This window comes from Amia ocellicauda, unplaced genomic scaffold, assembly GCF_036373705.1.
Source record: "Amia ocellicauda isolate fAmiCal2 unplaced genomic scaffold, fAmiCal2.hap1 HAP1_SCAFFOLD_46, whole genome shotgun sequence".
In the NCBI taxonomy this organism is placed as follows: Eukaryota; Metazoa; Chordata; class Actinopteri; order Amiiformes; family Amiidae; genus Amia; species Amia ocellicauda.
In genome coordinates, this window is record NW_027102982.1 from 345,796 (window position 1) to 362,183 (window position 16,388).

General features: G+C 39.1%; 1 non-coding gene across 1 annotated transcript; it reads left to right on the forward strand.

Moving 5' to 3' along the window:
- The first annotated feature begins 2,571 nt into the window (after window positions 1-2,571).
- On the forward strand, window positions 2,572-2,686 carry LOC136736111 (U5 spliceosomal RNA). Its single transcript, XR_010811550.1, has one exon. It is a non-coding gene; the product is annotated as a U5 spliceosomal RNA (small nuclear RNA).
- Window positions 2,687-16,388: the final 13,702 nt, after the last annotated feature.

A 16,388-nucleotide genomic window follows, 5' to 3' on the forward strand; every position in this document is an offset into this window, starting at 1 on the left:
GTCCTATAATGATATAAATTCTGCTTAGCTAACTTTTAAGATAACATAGTAATGACTTTCTGATTATAACCAGCTCTTTGATTTTTGTGTATAAAAGCTCTGACTGTTAAAATGAAGGCAGAGCGACTTTGGGATCTACTTGAGTCACTGTTCCTCTCCACGCTGCGTGTATTAAAGGCATTGCAACTAACGCTCCAACCTGGTTGAAGATGATTGTTCTTCCACATCAGATTTGACATTACTGTATGTATGCAGGCCCTTGTAATTGCTTTTCCAATACTGCCAACTGGTTATTGATGATTGATTTCACATTGTGGTACGAGTATCGAGTGAAATGAGTGCTATCCACCCCAGCAACACAGTGATAACATGGAGCCGGCAAGTCATCCAGGTCACAATAGAGGTCAAGCAGTGGGAGGAGGAAGACGTGGTGGTCAAAGGAATGGAAGGGGACATGCACCCCTTCTGAGAGGTGGTCGTGGGCCTCGTCATAGAGGAGGGCTTAGGCCTCACCAGAGAGGCAGCCATGGGCCTCATTTGAGAGGTGTTGGGGGAACGTGGTAGAGGACAAGGCCACGGACCAGACAGCGGCAGCAACAGCAAATAGTGTCCAGTGAAATCCGAGAAATAGTTGTAGAGCATGTTGTAAATCATGGCATGACCATGACTGAGGCAGCTACAATGATTCAATCAAACCTCAGAATCAACTCAGGATCAACTGTGGCCTCAATCATCAGAAATTTCCGTACTGAGAAGCGGCAAGTCTTCAGCATGCACTAAACATTAGGCTACTCTCAATTGTCAAATGACTGTATACTGCATACCAATGTGTAGCACAGAGTATAGTGTGCCTTTTGAAAGAAATGCAGACAGAGTGAAGCAGCTGATGACTGAGTATGTTCAGGTATGTTCAGTTTCAAGATGCCTCTTGTGAAAAATGGTTGTGAGAACCTGAACCTGAACACAGGGCTGATGGAAATTCAGAAGTACAGTAATCAATCCTTTGTTTTACACTAAGCCAGGTGAGGAACACTGCAGTTGACATTTTACTGTAGTTTTGTTCTTTTTTGTAGCTAATTATTGTTGCATGGCTTCAAAGAAACCTATGGTGTGATTTGATTGTATTGCATCAATACATTTCAGATTTTGTTCAATGATTCCACTGTGTCTGTAGTATTCTCTCTACTAGTCCTTTTACAGTGATGTATTTATGTGTAGTACCATAATGAAACATGTATCACATATTTTGTACTACAATATTTAATGATTGTACGAACAACTACACAGTGAAACTATCGGTATCTTCTGTGTGGGTGATCTAAATAAATGTTACTATGGTATTTCATGATAAATGAATTATTTGAACCAACAAGTCTGCAAGTGCAAGGTTTCTTTAAAGATATGAATGCACAATGCAATGTTTTGAACATTGGACAGCCTGTGTTACAAGTGATGACCGTTTTGAGTTTTGTGTCTAGAGTTTTGAAAAATGACATCAAGGTTCTGAAATTAGTGACAAAGTGATTGTAAAAAACTGTATATTCATCCTATTTAATGTGCTCTTTTAAAATGTACTTTTCTTTTTTATGTTGCCATTTCTGTTCTACCAATGTTTCAGTTGTTAGCCAAAGATTGACAGAGTACATCTCATACACACAGGCCAGACAGCAAGGATTTCTTTTTGAAATTCAATTACAAATGCTGCATGAACTCATCAATACGATTAGAGCTCCTGAAAGCAATATAACTAACTCACTCTACAGCATCTCATTAGCAGTGAAAAGAAACCAAGAAAGTTGGGACAGTCGACTGTTTACCACTATGTAACATCACCTTTTCTTTTAATAACACTTATTAAGCACTTGGGCACTGAAGACACCACTTGGTTAAGTTTAGCAAGTGGGATTTCCCCCCATTCATCCATTATGCATTTCCTCAGCTGCGCAACTGCACAGGGCCTTCGTTGTCTTAATTTGCACTTCATAGTGCGCCACACATTCTCAATTCGGAGACAGGTCAGGACTGCAGGCAGGCCATGCTAGCACCCGCACTCTCTGCCTACGCAACCATGCGCTTGTAATCTGGGCAGAATGTGGTTTGGCGTTATCCTGCTGAAAAATGCAGGGACGTCCCTGGAAAAGACGATGTCTGGATGGCAGCATATGTTGCTCCAAAATGTGTACATCTCTTTCTGCAAAAATGGTGCCCTCACAGATGTGCGAGTTACATGACAGACAGACACTCATACACACTGTCACACCCACACACACACACACACACTTTCACAGACAGACACACGCACACACACTCACTTTCACACAGAGACAGACACACAAACACAGAGACAGACACACACACACTCACTTTCACACAGAGACACACAAACACATACACTTTCACACAGACACACACACACATACATACATACATACATACATACATACATATATAAGGAAAAGAAACAATACATTTAAAAATCACAAAAAGATGTAATAAAGTACAGAAAATCTAAATGTAATAAAATGTGATCTTTAATACACACAAATATGTATGGCTGGTCGGATGCGTCTTGGACTCGGGTTCCTCTTCATTACGTATAATGCTTTTGCCTTTTGCTATAGCTTTCCGTGGAGGGGATCGTGGGTGAGTTTGTACCATTCTTGGGAGGCTCTGCCTTGTTGGGGCGGAGCTGTGATCCAGGTGAACAGCAGATCGGACATAGGTGGGCATGTGGGCGGAGGAGGAAGGCCGGTCAAGCAAATAAGCTTGCTAAGGTACGCAGCAGCAGCAAGCAGCCCCACCATCCAGTCAGCCAGCCAGTCTGGCTGGCAGTGACTGAGTGGTTGACAGACGGCAAGCAACGGAATGTACGTGCTCTGTGATGTCATAGGAGTCACCTGAGAGAGATGTTTGTGATGTCATCGCTGAGCTGGCTGGCTCTGTGTGTCTTGCTGGCTGTGTGTGTGTGTGTGAGAGAGAGAGAGACTTTTTGACTTTTATCAGACTTCATTGCCTGTTTGCAACACGCAATAATTCATACAAAAGAAAATAAATAAATAAATAAAAAATAGTGTTCCCCTTTGTTTGTCTCCCCCCAACAAGCATTAACTCCGCCACTGATCTGTACACTTTTAAAGAAAGCAACCCAATACACACAACAAAACAACCATCAAATACTAAACCCTATAAATGAATTACATAATAAAAACCAACTCCCCGTCATACAATTCACAAAGGGCATCATTAATACACCAGACCTGTTCAAAACTCTCCAAATCATTCATCAGCCTGTAATAGTTAAACTCTAGGCTGACTCTGCACTTGACCAGCATGGCAAACACTCTCACTGCATCCTCACTGCCCTCCCCACACACTCTGTTCTTCCTAGTCTTATAGACGGCCATTTTAGCCTGGCCCAGCAAGAAGTTTACCAGCTGGTCCACATGTTTGGTCCTTCTGGTGTATCGCGCCCCTAAAATAAAAACCTTTGTGTTAAAAATCAGGTTAAGATCAGTAAAAAGACGAGTTAAAAGACTAAAAATGGGTGACAACCGAGAGCAAGTGCTGAAACAGTGAAACACGGTCTCTCTCTGAGCACAGAATGGGCAGGCGTCGGACACAGCAGGGTTAAGAACAGTAATAAAAGAATTGACAGCAATAATGGTGTGTAACACCCTCCACTGCAGATTGCCAGCTCTCTTATTGAGGGGGGCTTGTACAGGCTTCTCCAGGCGGGCGCAGTGTCTTCCCCCAGCCCCAGCCTGTAAAGTAATTTTAGGAATCACAAAGAAACAGTTGAAAGTGCTAAATAAGTATTTTGATGCACCATATTAATTTAGGAAATTTACATGTTGTTTTTCATCAGCTTCTGTATCTGATGGCTCCACATCACTGGCTGGATTGACAGCAACGACACTCTAAAAAAAGAAGTGTTAAGTTTGAGCATTCAGGACTTGTTTTGAAGATCCTGAATATCACTGGTCCACAATTTATCTGTGAAACTATGGGTTAATCTCCATATACAAAATACTTTTCACACACACTTTAAATTTACAACTAAATTTACATGTTGATGTCTTTCGTCAGCTTCTGTATTTGATGGCTCAATATAACTGGTTGCATTAACAGCAACGGCACACTACAAGAAAATAACATTATATTTAAACATTCAGGACTGGTTTAGCATCACCTCGAATATCCCTAGCCCTTGAGGTCGATTGTTATTGTGGTCTTCAAGACCAGTGCTTCTCAACCTTAGTCCTGGAGGAGGCCCACTGTCTGCTGATTTTCATTACAACAACATTGTAGGTTATATCAGTGACTGTGGTCCTAAAGTACCCCTATGCCTGCTGTTTTTTTTCCAGTTGAGCTCTTAATTACCTAATTGGCTTAACTGAAGCCATTTAACCCTTTTCCCAGGTCTTTGGTTGTTGATGAGTTACAAAGAGCTGGATTGTGGCCCGCCATGACTGGAAGTGAAGAACACTCACTCTAGGCCTTTAACTTAATGTTCATATGTAGGGGCCTATCCATCTGATTTGTTTTTGCACATTTATTAACAGAAAAATTGATGGTACGTGAAATCATCTGAGCTGAAAAATATAATGTTCCACCAATAATAAAATAAATGTATTAATTAAAATTATAGAGATAATAGAATGTTCACAGATTATTAGTTCAGAAAACAAAATATTTTTTTATATCTTAAATAGAATTAACACTCAAATCAGTTGTAGGGTAAACAAGGTCTATTTTTTGGATTGATTTTATAATTATACATGTATGGCTGCATGAAGCTTACCTGAGAATCTGATATTTTAGTAACTTTGTTGCTTCTTGTTGGGTAGTCCACGTTTGCCGCCGTTCTTTTTCTGTAAATGTAAATCAAAAGGCAATAATTACATACTGTAATTAAAATACAAAAAGTATAAACATTGTATTATTATTTTTGTATCCTGTTTCTCCATCTCGATGCTGTTCTTTTTGGAATTGCATATCTAGGTTTACTTAAATACTGTTTATAAGATTGTAAACTCATCATCCAAATTTCTTCATTTGCCAAACTTTATGTAGTGCGCTTGCAGTTTCAGAAGAAGAAAAAAAACTGTAACAGATGGGATATGTAGTACTTTATACTCGAGTGGTCTATGCGATTACACCCTGTTGGTGTTATTAAGAACGCCAAGTACCAGAATGCAGAGCGGGACTGTTTTTTGTGCCGTGACTTGTCGGGGGAAAAACGCGCAGAAAAAACGGACGAGAAGGTGAAGGTAGTATGGCGGTGATGCACGCGTTGGTGAAGTGGGAAAGCGGGGTCGAAAAAGACTCTTACAGCGTGATTCCCACTGCTTGCTTTCGCAATTTTGATTTATTCAGCATTGCTGATGATGACGAAGAGACGACTCGAAACTTCAGAGCAGAGTGGAGAGACACGAACAAACCTCCAAAAGGTGGATGGCCTGTCCATGAAGCGCAGATCATTATGACTGGTAACAATGTTTATTTAAAAAAAAAAAACATTAAAGTCTTTACATGCTATTTGATATACACTCACCTAAAGGATTATTAGGAACACCTGTTCAATTTCTCATTAATGCAATTATCTAACCAACCAATCACATGGCAGTTGCTTCAATGCATTTAGGGCTGTGGTCCTGGTCAAGACAATCTCCTGAACTCCAAACTGAATGTCTGAATGGGAAAGAAAGGTGATTTAAGCAATTTTGAGCGTGGCATGGTTGTTGGTGCCAGACGGGCCGGTCTGAGTATTTCACAATCTGCTCAGTTACTGGGATTTTCACGCACAACCATTTCTAGGGTTTACAAAGAATGGTGTGAAAAGGGAAAAACATCCAGTATGCGGCAGTCCTGTGGGCGAAAATGCCTTGTTGATGCTAGAGGTCAGAGGAGAATGGGCCGACTGATTCAAGCTGATAGAAGAGCAACTTTGACTGAAATAACCACTCGTTACAACCGAGGAATGCAGCAAAGCATTTGTGAAGCCACAACACGTACAACCTTGAGGCGGATGGGCTACAACAGCAGAAGACCCCAGCGGGTACCACTCATCTCCACTACAAATAGGAAAAAGAGGCTACAATTTGCACAAGCTCACCAAAATTGGACAGTTGAAGACTGGAAAAATGTTGCCTGGTCTGATGAGTCTCGATTTCTGTTGAGACATTCAGATGGTAGAGTCAGAATTTGGCGTAAACAGAATGAGAACATGCATCCATCATGCCTTGTTACCACTGTGCAGGCTGGTGGTGGTGGTGTAATGGTGTGGGGGATGTTTTCTTGGCACACTTTAGGCCCCTTAGTGCCAATTGGGCATCGTTTAAATGCCACGGCCTACCTGAGCATTGTTTCTGACCATGTCCATCTCTTTATGACCACCATGTACCCATCCTCTGATGGCTACTTCCAGCAGGATAATGCACCATGTCACAAAGGTCGAATCATTTCAAATTGGTTTCTTGAACATGACAATGAGTTCACTGTACTAAACTGGCCCCCACAGTCACCAGATCTCAACCCAATAGAGCATCTTTGGGATGTGGTGGAACGGGAGCTTCGTGCCCTGGATGTGCATCCCACAAATCTCCATCAACTGCAAGATGCTATCCTATCAATATGGGCCAACATTTCTAAAGAATGCTTTCAGCACCTTGTTGAATCAATGCCACGTAGAATTAAGGCAGTTCTGAAGGCGAAAGGGGCTCAAACACAGTATTAGTATGGTGTTCCTAATAATCCTTTAGGTGAGTGTATACAATCACAGTATATTTGAAATGAATGTTTAAGTTATTAATGTGTTGTACTTCTAACATACTCTTATAACATGGTAGGTGGTGGTGAGGGCACTAAAAACTCGTCATACATGACTGGCATTTGTAAGAACGATTTATTGTGTGTTGTGCTTTACAATAAAATCCCCCAAATCACAAAATAAATTAAACCAGATATAATTTAACTTCAGTTTTGATTCAGTGTTGGCTGTTCATCTTAATTTGTATGGTCAAAGCACAGTATTTTTATGACAAATAAATATAATCCCCAAATATCTGTGGACATAATGCAGGGTTTTATTTATTTTATTTTTATTTTAGGAAAAGAAGGCGAACTAAGAAGAAAACTTAATGACCTAACAAAAATGCCCTGTCCTAAAATGAAGACAGTACCTAAACCAAACAAAAAACTTCAAATTTCAGATGATAGTGACCTTGATGAACCACAGTTACCGGTGAGATAATTACTGCAAATATTAAATAAATGTATTGCAGGATTGTGTTTTTTAAATCATTTTCATATATATATATATATATATATATATATATATATATATATATATATTCATTTTAAACTCTTTTTCTCTCTGAATACAGCACAAAATAAGAAAGAAAACCGATGGAGCTTCAAGAATTAGATCCCGTCATATTCTACAGACATTTAAAGAGTCCAGTGAAGTTGAGCTACAGCAAAACGTTAAGCAGCTCGAAAAGGAAAACACAAGACTTAAAATTGAAAACCAATGTCTTCGAAACCGTATGGTTGATGGTAAGTTTTTTATTTATAGCAAATAATTCCTTACCTTGATAAATGTTATTCTTCAGTAATTTAGATTCCAGAGTAATGTATTATAGTTGATCATACTGAAGTAATCTAGAACCACAATACAGACTCTTAATGTGCACTGTCTAATAGTTTAATAATACTGATTATTAAATAAAGTTTTTCAACATAACTTCATAATCCTACATTAATGACTATATGCATTACATTAGACCTGGTAATTCTTGTATTTTATCTCTTTTATTTTTTTCGTAGCTAATGTTAATGACCCACAAAAAGGTCAGTTTGCCAATAACATAGAGCAAGTCTCTCAAGTATAATTGCAGGCATTGATGGTTTTGTTTTCACTTTGTATTAAATATATTACTAGAAATGATTATCATTTAATACTAAGGTTTTTTTCTCCAGAGATTCCAGACCTTTTGGACAATCTGAAAAAAATTGTAACAAAAGCCACATTGATCAGCAATGAAGACAAAAGTGTGTCACCATCAAGTGGTTCTGACAGCCCCACAGCAAATTGTTCTGAATCTGGATTTAGCATTTCCTCTCCATTTTGATAACTATCCATAATCATTTCTGCAAAATACTTCTATGATACCTATGTATGTTTTTTACTTGTACTATATTATACTATCAAGTATCAGTGTACACATACAATGTGACCTGTTACATTAATACAGAGGCCACGGAAGGCCAGATCACTAATAGCCACTGTCCCCTGATATTACACTTTTTTACAATCACTTTGGCACTCATTTCAGAACCTTGATGTCATTTTTCAAAACTCTAGACACTAAACTCACACCCGATGATCAAAATGCACATTTTTCAAAACTCTAACACTTTTTTACAATTGCTTGGATACAATACACATCAACCTCAGATCATTTGTTCATTGAACTAAAATGACACAACTTAACATCAAAGTATTACCATTTCAAAATGCAATTCACACATTACATCTGAGATCACTGTCTATTCATTTCATTACAAAGATCTAACTATCAATTGATACAGCTGCTCAAAATGATAAGTGACTGTTGCATTACTCTTAATGCATAGTTTTATGGAAACTGACAAACAGTATTCCATGTTTCGATCATGAAAGTTTCAGGATAATGAGATCCATTGACACCAATAACCGAGGAGCATGGTTTCTTAGGGTTACCATAGACTTGACTGTGTCTTCTTGTTTGTGAAGGAACAGGACTGTGTTTTCCTGTCTGGGTTCCCGCAGGCTTAAGTGGGTTTGACCTACTATTAGAAAAAAAAAAAAAAAGGAGCGCTAATTAATTGTTCAATATCTGATACGCCGGTGATAATATAAAATAACGTGTTTATAGTTTATAGAAGTTTATAGTGTTTATGGTAAATGAAGAAAAGTCATTAAGTTATATACAAGTTCTATAAATGCAAACATTGAAAAGCATGTTTGTTGTTATTCCTATATAGGATTTAGTATTATTTGTGTTTTCTTGTTTTTTGCTATTTTTTCTCCCCTGTCGTTTATTGTTATTTTGCGGGCTTGCACGCCTTGGTTGTTGTGTACAAAACGATACATAGAAAATGGGAAAACGTGTTACTGTGTGGGAACAGCTCTAGTAAGATGGGCGACCCGCCACTTAAAGGTACACATGTAAGGTACATGTATGATAACTATGGAGTGAAGCGGTGCGTTTGACTGGACAATAGGTGACAGAAAATTAAGGTTTCCAGAAGATGGGACTTTTGATTCAGATAGACTTGAGCACCTAAAAACGGTTTTGCAAAATAGGAATACAAAGCATTAAGAAATGAGAAACCAAAGCTAGCTATCTTAAAACATTTGTTAGAGAAAAGAAAGAAAAGACAACAGGCATAATTCAATCTGAATGCCCCGAAGACAAATTAAAAATATATATATATATATGTTTTTCAGTATAAATGACAGTCCTCAAGATACTGAAGGAAAATTACTAGATAAGTAATAAATAAGGGTAGTTTGAGACACTGCAGGTCAATATGACATGCCAACCAAAACCATGGTATCTGAATTTACTATGGATATAAATTAATATGTGTCTCTTTGTATGTTTGTACGTTTTCAGTTTGCGCAAGGTAAATGTCCATATTTTGACTTTTTCATGTACTGTATAGTCCAGAATATGACTAAGAGAGTCATAAGTCACAAATAGTTACAGAATGATAGCTAAAAAACGCCAGTTAAATATGTTGTAATAACAGACCTACAAGAAAGTCAGCATTTAACTGTACACAGAATGCTATTGCAAACAGAAATAATAATACAAAATTAAGTTATTTAAATAGGTCTTACGAATACAGAAGTTAAAAGTAACATGTTAGAAATGGAATTAGAGCCAAATTTAGAAATAGGAATCCGAGGCAACCACAAACATTCGGTGAAGGTTTCTTACATATTGATAAATAGATAACCAGATACTCCAGGAAATTAACGATGTGCTCATTTGGAAGCTATGAGTTCCACAATGAAGAGTTTTTAAATCCCTAGTAATAGATCCCTAAATACAATGTGTAGGTAAGAAATTAACTATTGATCAGTTCAATCTGGATTCGGGAACAGTTCTTCTGAACCTGTACTGGTGTAGATTGGACTTCAATAGGAGGAAGTGACACAATAAAGACATGAGCCGCGCAGGAGGACAGTCTTAGTGCCCACGCAGGTTCTTAGTTGGGGAAATCATTGACTGGACACATTTTTTGAAAATGTGCTTTCCTGAAGTACCTGGACATCATTATTGAGATCAATGAAAAGGCTTATTTTCCAAAGATTAAATACATTCATTAACTACAATAATGTAGTGAAATGTATATAAATAGTAATAATACAAATCGATCAAATATAACTTGCATTTTCTTGTAAGAAATTAGGAATAGGAGAAAGAACAGCTGTTGGGATGCAGTGCGATGTTATCCAAAATTGAAAGCGGTTGAGAAAGGAGAGTTTGTTCTGTGTGAGACAAATGTACTGCCACGAGAGACTCTGATGGTGATTGACTGGAATATGAGGGAAAATAATGAAGTTACTACAGGTATAACTAAAGGTGTAACATAACTAATTTAATGAAACATAGTCATGGCAAGTTATAAAACTGTTTGGAAATAGTCCTTTCACAAACAGAAATACCCTATCAATTAGGAAGAGGGGGGCAGGGGGCAAGGGCCGTATGTGCTCCTCTGCTCCCCCTGTTCGCCTGAGCAGACAAGCAGCCTGAGATGAGAGAGAGAGAGAGAGAGAGAGAGAGAGAGAGAAGTCAGAGACAAGGCAGAGACTGTAAGTACGTGTAAGGGTTCATAACTTATTACAAACAGAGCAAGAGTGTAATGAATGGTAATTTACACTGCTTGTATTAATAATGATAATAATATTGATGTTGATACAGACGAATACGTCACATACTAGATGACAACCGCATAAAACTAATAATAATGAAAATAGGAATAATAGGAGTATGGAAATAATTTCAAATTATGGTTTATTGGTAAAAAATGAATTGAGAAACAAAGATTAATAACTGCCATCATTTACCCAACTACTATTAACTATGGTGTTGAAGGAGCTGCTGTAATAGTTATTGTAATGGTCTCAGGTATTTAAGTTAGATAAAAGGACAAAGATAAGCACATTGTTTTGAAACTTTGACAACTCCACACAAAAAGAGTATCTACACTAGGAAGTAAAGCTGATTCAATAAACACAGGAGATATGATGCTGCTGACGACAGCTGAGTGCTGTACTGAAATAATTTGATAAATGAGATAAATTGGAATCAAGATTATTATTATTTTGAATTGTCCCTTTACTAGAAACCTTATAGATTGTGCGAATGTCAACTAATGTGATAGAGATGCCTTTTATAAGGACGATCTCTGATGTTGTGTGAACCACACATTGTGTCTTCAGACTGATTTATTCCACATGGCAGATATGCATATTATGAATCGTGTCCTGAAGGAACCGATGTCTGACCCATATGGAGAAGATGCTGGTGTTCTTGTTGAGACACAGTAGGCCAAGGGCGCGGCTTTAAAGACAGCCTCACAGCAACTTGAACAGACCAATGCTGAGGTCCACTACGCTGAAGTGATGCTTGACTCAGTGGAGAAATAAGTTAAAATACTATAATTAAAGGTTTTCCAGATTATAGGAATCTACAATATATTGTGAAACTGCTCAGATGACGTCCGCAGTAGCACATATTCTTCTATTGATAGTTTAATTTATAATGTACTATTAGTGGAGATGTCACATTATTCAAATGAATAGAATGACAGCCATGAAGTCAGAATCAGTCCATTGCCCTTCACTTAAGATTTGTACAATGTATAATGTTTATAAATCAAAACGCAACAAATATATGTACAATACAGTTTACAAACTGAATTTGTAAAAAAGAATGTTTTGCTGACTTTTGTATTCTCTTTGAAGCAACAAAATGTATGTGTTATGTATGTCGTAACTAGGGTTTGACTTTTATGACCTGGGGCTGGATGAAATTTAATTTGAGATGCACTGTAAAAGCTCCAGGAAATTGCAACTGGCCACTGCACCTTCCATAAGAGAGCTCAAACATTTGCTAATGCATTGGTTGCCTCACAGGCACTCTTTCCCTGGTTTGCCCATGTGGCGCATGGTGTTGGCCACACGGGCAAAGGGGGGATGTGTGCATCAGTCTTTTAAATTGGTTTGCCCCAGGTTTTATAGTAACAGCTTAGCAATATTGTAGAACTTGCCACATTTGTCAAGCTCATAATCCTGCAATATGCAAATAGATTGTGTTCAAAAGCTTAAATGTTGTGGATATGAATATATACTTGTAATAATATATAGGTGTTCTAAATGGGTTGAAGCCTATCCCGTAGGAAGGCTGAAGTAGTAAAAGTAGCAAAAATACAGTTAAGGGATGTTATATGTAGATTTCGCATTCCAGGGAAATTTCCAGTGATAGGAACACTCACTTCACTGGGACAATAGTGCAGGAACTATGCAAAGCCCTGCGAGGTAAACAACATTTTCACTGCCCCATCAGGCTCAGTCAGCTGGAGCAGTGGAGAAACAAAATGGGATATTAAAGAATAAGCTGTCTAATATATGCAAACAAACAGGACTCAAACGTCCAGATCCCCTTCCTATAGTCCTAATGACAATGAAATCGTCAGCAAATTGAGAAATACAGGTCTTTCTCCGTGTGAGATTATTATGGGATGACTTATGAGACTCTCCATCACTCCTCCATTGTCTGTAAGGGAAATGGACATCCACTTGATGGATGATGCTATGTTGTCTTTTTGTATGGGACTAACACGTGCTTTCGAAGCTGTCCATTCACAGATGAAAGCCGCCCAGACTGAACCATCCCAGCAGGTTTACCACCCCTTCCAGCAAGATGACTGTGTATATCAAAGCACACAAGAGAAAGTCCTCCCAACAGCCCAGGTGGACAGGGCCCTACCAGGTGCTCCTGACCACCCACACAGCTGTGAAGTGCCTAGGAACGACGACATGGATCCACTCCTCACACTGCAAACTTGCCAATCGAGGCGATCAGCACAACCCTGGTGGAGAACAGAGGGATAAAGGAATTGTTCTTCCACATCAGATTTGACATTACTGTATGTATGCAGGCCCTTGTAATTGCTTTTCCAATACTGCCAACTGGTTATTGATGATTGATTTCACATTGTGGTACGAGTATCGAGTGAAATGCGTGCTATCCACCTCAACAACACAGCGATAACATGGAGCCGGCAGGTGATCCAGGTCACAATAGAGGTCAAGCAGTGGGAGGAGGAAGACGTGGTGGTCAAAGGTGTAGCGTAAGGTACACTTATAAAATTCAATTAAAGAAGTGAATTTATAGTATCACCTTATCACGAATCCTGGAATCTTGTAGAACTCATTTTCTGTAATAATTGGATGCAGACACCAATTCCAAAGATATAAATTGTCAAATTTATTCAAAAACAAAGACTAAATGTAGCACTACACTAATTATACAAAAGGGAAAAACTAATTAAAATTCAACTCTAGATCAACAAATCAAAGACAAATCACTTCCGTGACCAAATCAAAGACCATGGGATCGCATATGATAACACACAAATCATTAAACAAAAAAGGTTATAAACACATTGACTACAATACCGGTTAGTAAGACGAAGGTGAGTCTCTCATTAGTATTGTTAGTCAGACATTCAATAACTATGCAGGTTAGTATTTATGTCAGGTAACTTCTCGTTATATATATATATCAGTCTCATTAACGTTTAGGTGGAGAGAAAGATCCTATCATTACTTGTTACCACAATTTCCCTTAACTGATTATTATTCAATGATTAAGGATAGGCAGGGCCACCTATAATCTGGTGTCTATTAACTTGTGTCAATTTCAGACGTTGACAGATTTTATTTCTAAAATTATCAACAAAAGAGTTGAATGCAACACACATTTATATTTAAGAAAACTAAATGATATTACACATTCTAGAGTTATGAATCACAGATTAACATTTCTAATTGATTTCTCAAATGTCATGAATCACAAACTCCAAACTGTTAAACTTATGTGAACTTCGTCGCAGAGAGGCCTCTCTGGCTTCGGGCTCAGATAACAGCACACGGCACGAGGTCCGTGTGGTTTGGAACAAAGGCAGTCCGGTTCGGCTTTGTCCAAGAACTTCCACTCAGTCGATGCACCTGGAAGTTGGGGTTTCGCGAATGTAGAGTCTTTTCCAAACAGATTTTCCACTGGTTTGAAGGCTCCAAGGTTGTGCACAAAATCTTCTTTGTAAGCAGGGTTCCACCGTAGTTACTTGAAGACAAAGTCTTTGAGGAAAGCAGGGCCCTGTTCGTTCCAAGGGTCAAGTTTCTTAAGACTCAAATAGCTATTTAAATGACTTTCGTATTCAGTCGACTTAGTCAATTGTCCAGCTGGATGGCTGGGCACAGGCGGGCAGCGCAGTCTGTAAAGTTCTTTATTTAATAAAGTCCTTTAAAAGAATTCTTCGTACGGCTCAATCTCCTTCTCCCAGTTTAACCCTTCTGTTGCTGGTAAAGACTTCGGTTTCGGATTTCGGTTTCAGCCCCCAGTGTCCTATTGGAGGGGGGCTTGATTTATGACTGATGTCAATCCATGCCATCTTTTGGAAATGCCGGTTGGCCTGGGTTCGTAGCTCTATGTCGGGATTTCGGTTCTCATCCACTTCAAAGAGTTTTTATCACCCACAGGCCCCTTTCTCCAGACATCTCATAGCAGAATAACAAACTATTTGGCCTCTTCTCGGTGCCATCCTCCCCAAAACTGTCACTTTGATGCAAACCAGTTCCAAGCTGATGAGCAAAGGAAATCTGATAACTTTGGGGGGGAGAGGTCTTCTTTAGATCCGTGCTTCAGCTCAGAGCCCAAATACTCTTATCCAAATACACCCAACATAACGCTACACACCCCATCCCAAAGATGCTCTATTGGGTTGAGATCTGGTGACTGTGGGGGCCAGTTTAGTACAGTGAACTCATTGTCATGTTCAAGAAACCAATTTGAAATAATTCGACCTTTGTGACATGGTGCATTATCCTGCTGGAAGTAGCCATCAGAGGATGGGTACATGGTGGTCATAAAGGGATGGACATGGTCAGAAACAACGGGCCGTGGCATTTAAACGATGCCCAATTGGCACTAAGGGGCCTAAAGTGTGCCAAGAAAACATCCCCCACACCATTACACCACCACCACCAGCCTGCACAGTGGTAACAAGGCATGATGGATCCATGTTCTCATTCTGTTTACGCCAAATTCTGACTCTGAAATCGAGACTCATCGGACCAGGCAACATTTTTCCAGTCTTCAACTGTCCAATTTTGGTGAGCTTGTGCAAATTGTAGCCTCTTTTTCCTATTTGTAGTGGAGATGAGTGGTACCCAGTGGGGTCTTCTGCTGTTGTAGCCCATCCGCCTCAAGGTTGTACGTGTTGTGGCATAACAAATGCTTTGCTGCATACCTCGGTTGTAGCGAGTGGTTATTTCAGTCAAAGTTGCTCTTCTATCAGCTTGAATCGAGTCGGCCCATTCTCCTCTGAGCTCTAGCATCAACAAGGCATTTTCGCCCACAGGACTGCCGCATACTGGATGTTTTTCCCTTTTCACACCATTCTTTGTAAACCCTAGAAATGGTTGTGCGTGAAAATCCCAGTAACTGAGCAGATTGTGAAATACTCAGACCGGCCCGTCTGGCACCAACAACCATGCCACGCTCAAAATTGCTTAAATCACCTTTCATTCCCATTCAGACATTCAGTTTGGAGTTCAGGAGATTGTCTTGACCAGGACCACACCCCTAAATGCATTGAAGCAACTGCCATGTGATTGGTTGATTAGATAATTGCATTAATGAGAAATTGAACAGGTGTTCCTAATAATCCTTTAGGTGAGTGTATATGTATGTATGTATGTATGCATGTCCAATTGCTTTGACAATTCAAATGCACTGAATTGAGAGAGAGAGAGAGAGAGAGAGAGAGAGAGAGAGAGAGAGAGAGAGAGAGAGAGAGAGTTGTAGTCCAGACCACTGCAAAATTCCTGCTGAAGTGATCTGGATCACCACCCAATGGCCCAAGGACCACTGCAAACTTGGATTTCAATGTATTTGTGTAATCTGTGTTGCAATAGCACCTACCATGTTCCTTTGTGGTGATCTGGTTAATTCTGATCTGGGAAAACCACAATCCTGCAGGTTTAATAAGTCTCTCTACACATCAGTCCCTGAGTACCTTCAACCAATGGTCATTTTGACCAATTA